General features: G+C 32.9%; 1 pseudogene across 1 annotated transcript; it reads right to left on the bottom strand.

Moving 5' to 3' along the window:
* Nucleotides 1-1,642: 1,642 nt before the first annotated feature.
* LOC143558647 (pathogenesis-related thaumatin-like protein 3.5) lies at nucleotides 1,643-3,632 on the bottom strand (annotated as a pseudogene). Its single transcript, XR_013139778.1, has 3 exons — nucleotides 3,467-3,632; nucleotides 2,423-3,057; nucleotides 1,643-1,768 (listed from the first exon to the last, which is right to left on the bottom strand). The product of XR_013139778.1 is annotated as a pathogenesis-related thaumatin-like protein 3.5 (transcript).
* Nucleotides 3,633-4,038: the final 406 nt, after the last annotated feature.

Here is a 4,038-nt window from a genome sequence, read left to right as displayed (position 1 = left end):
ATTGTTATTTTACATGTAAAATGTTAATAAGATTTGTTGTTTTACGTGTAAAATATTAATGAAAAGTGCCCCCCCCCCCCCTCTTCGGCAAGATAAAAAAAACCTACACCCGCTAAAAACTAAACTAAGAAAGAGAGTGGAATTAGGGATTAATGGAGTTACACCTTCACTTCTCGCTATAAAAAAAACTTATGAAATAATCCAATACATATATATATATATATATTAATGGTACTGTAAAAGTTCGTTTATTTAATTATAAATTATGCTTATTATTAATGAAGTTTTTAGTAACACAAATGTAAGAAATATGATATGCTACATACTAATGTGGTATAGGGATTGTAGCTGATGAAAGAAGCAAGATCCACAGATATTAAGAACACATGCATGGAGCTTGAAACTAGAGGAACCATGATCATGTTTAGAAAGGATGAAATGAAAGGACATATGTTATTATTACAGCGGTAAAAATGTAAAATACCAGTGGTTTACCTTATGGTTATAAAGCGGGAATATCTTTATATTTTTTTATATTTTTTAATTAGTAATCCAACTATATGTTTCTATTCTTACCCCTTGTCTCAAGTCTCAATTTTGGTAGTTTCGATTCTATGCTTCCATAGCTCAAAACTTAGGAGTACATATTAATATTACATTTTACATTTAATAGATTAAATGATAATATTAAAAACGTCTAGATTCAAGAAAATGTATAAATCTGTTTTATTAAATAAAATTAGACCTGAATCATCATCATGTTGTTAGAAAAAAAGACCTAAATTAATCATTAATCATCACAAATAAGTTATCATCATTCTATTAGTTGTATGCTTGGCGTTAATGTTTTGGAATGTGTTGAAGGTTATTGTTTATTTTATATTATGTTGAGAAAATCTAGAATTATTTTTTTTTTGGAACACCTACTTTTTTGCGTGTTAGACCACTGTACTCCCCAAACTTAGAGAACCCTGTTGCCCTACTCTGAACAGATTATGTTGTTTGACCCTCTAAGTTGTCGAGAAAACTTTTATAACCTTTTCTTTTAATTTCTCTGCCATAAATAATTGTTTCTTCTTATATTGTATTTTCTTTTTGTTTATTTTTTTACATTTTTTCCTGGCTTTTAGCTAAGGAAATAATCGAATGATCTTCGAGTAAACTTTGGACGTCACATTTTCTTAATAATGTGACTGCTATATGCATCTTTATGTCTAATACGTTATGCTTTTTTACAATATTAAAACTGGTATTCCTGTACATGTATCATCCACAAATCTACATATAAGCATGCATGTCATCATTATATGTATGTACTTTGCAAATGCCATACATGTTGTATAACGTCATACATGATACATCCATTATATTGTTTGTGTGACTTCTAACACAACACATCCTCACAATCAATGCCAGTAAAATTATACAAACTTGTATCAAATACGGGCCTTGGCCCTTTATGAACAATTTCGTCATATCATAGTAGCTATATAGTCATACAACAACTTTGACCTATTAGAACCTGTGATATTAAAGACAAAAGTTGTGTTTATCGTTGTCATGTCATGTCATGTAAGTTTTTAAATATTTTTTATTATTTTGAATGTGACAACAAAATAAAGAATATATATAACCGACTTGTTTATAACAACATTGATAAACAAACTATTAAACCACCATCAAACTCAATGTTAAACTCTTGGTCAACCCCATAGTGGACCCGCTACAATGCAACCTGTTGCTGTGATACGAGCATTGAGTCCGGTTCCTGAAACATAAAGCAAAACCAGTTATGATTTTCACCACCAAAACCCGAGTCCAACCACCATTAACAAAAACTTAGATAAATGCTTGTTTATTCTAGACTCGTTTTTATTAGAATAGTCAGCTTGTTTTGTGTGATTGATAATATTATTATCGGGTCAAACAAATAAATTGAATGTTTATAGTTACCCAAAATGTATCTTTTTTGTTTTAAAACTTAGAAACTCCTAAATCGTATAAAAAAGATAGTTACTAGTAACAAGAATGGTAATTATATTTTCACGAATTAGTTAAAATTTTTTTGCTTGTCAACCAGACCCAATGTGTTGGTAATTCTGTACCGTGTTTACAAGTTAGTGAATATGAAATGACCTAAGTTAATAAGTTGGTCAAATTGGTTTCGTTTCTTAATTGTAATAGATTATTATGGTAATGTCGTGGTCACCAAGTTTGAGTTAAATTATAAATATAGGGCTTGGCTATAGGCTTTAGATGTGTGATCAATTGAAAATTATTATAACGAGTTTTTAAGTCAGTTTTCTTTACTAATGATCGATTCTATACCTTGACAACGCACTCAAAACAACTAGTTTCAACCCAAACCCGTGTAATTGGACTTGTAAAAGTTTATCAAATAAAACAAGGAAGAAAAACGTACTTTGCTCCGCAAAACGTGATAGTATAATCAGCCCCTGAACAAGTGAAAATGCTTGTCGGATCATCATAAGCATAACTATACGAGGTCGGACACGCCTCCTTAAACTTTTTGGAATAATATGTTGGTTGGCATACAATATTCATCCGTATTAAACACGTCACACGCGCTTCGACAAGCGGCCACCTTACCACCCGCCTTAACCGAAAGTTCAGACGGGCAGTTTTTCCTTAAGTCGCCCACGCAACCTGCAACGCTACAATTTCCGTTCCCGTTAACCGGTCTAACGGACATTGGTAAATTGAAGCCATCGACAAGGCTAACATCGTAAAATTCTAATGTGGTGAGGGTAAATTCGGCAAGTGTAGCCGGGGTTTCACCCGAAGCGGTACATTGGAGCGATGTACCGCATCGGCCGGTTAGACATGTTCCATTGCCGTTGGAGTCGAAGTTGCACTTGGTTCGACCCCATATTCGACCCGACCAACCAACGGGTGCGGTGTGGACCCGGGATTCTTTGGCTCGTAACGCGTATCCTCCACCACCGAAGTCCGCCCCGGGTGTGATCGCGGGCCAAATTGTCTCGTCACAATCGTTAATTATGGTGAACACTCTTGCACAATCCGACAATATATTTCCTGTAAATATACCATTTAAAGGTTATAAGTATCTGTTAATCCATAAACCTTAATAGATATTTGTTAATAGAACAAATCCTAACAAAAAACTAGTAATAAGTGTTAGTAAATATTACTTCATTGATTTGGATATTATCATTACTTTTAATATTAAAGCAGTATCACTTTATCATATTCATATTTTTGACCCAAACAATAATTTGTAACATATTTATGGGTTAATCCAATCATCACCATATAAGTTAAACTTGATCTCTAACAACTAAATCATGCTGTGTGACCGATAAGCGTCACCAATCTATGTTGACACATATAAACGTCACAATCGATCTAATCACATGACCTATATTTAACATTTGCGTACATGCAATTTGTAAGAAATTTATAAATGTGGTTAAGGTGATTGTACCAGAGGAAAGAAGCAATATCCACAGGAAGACGACATGCATAGAGCTTGAAGCTAGTGCTGCCATGGTCATGAACATGTTTAGAGAAGATGAAATGAAAGGATATATGTTAATTAATAGGAGAGGTAAAAACGTAACCTACATGCAAGTGGTTTGGCTTGTGGTTATAAAACTGGAATATCTTTACGTTTTTAAGTATATAAAACAACTTTATGTTCCAATTCTAACCCCTTGTCTCAAGTCTCAAGCTTGGTAGATTCTATATTCTAATCTTCCATAACAGATTAAATGATAATATTAAATAAATTGAGCTTAAAAAGAATTGATGAAAGTTACAAACAAAAAGTATTTAAATTCAAGTAAATGTAAAAATTATTTTGAAGGTTAATATTTGGATTAAACAAAATTTTATAATTGGGGTTAATATTTAGGTTTGCGAAAGTTATCATATATTAAACTCACAACTTAATTGCAGTTTCAATCCCGTGGTGGCACCTTCCCAGATAAGGTCCATGTAGTGGTCCTTTTCTTTTTGTAATCGAGACCAGCCGTTAGTTAACGGTCGTTACCTCCG

The sequence above is a fragment of the Bidens hawaiensis genome, unplaced genomic scaffold (genome assembly GCF_021521415.1).
Source record: "Bidens hawaiensis isolate Kalapana, Puna unplaced genomic scaffold, B.hawaiensis_p1.1 tig00019572_1, whole genome shotgun sequence".
Classification (NCBI taxonomy): domain Eukaryota; kingdom Viridiplantae; phylum Streptophyta; class Magnoliopsida; order Asterales; family Asteraceae; genus Bidens; species Bidens hawaiensis.
This window is presented reverse-complemented; position numbering and strand designations above follow the sequence as displayed.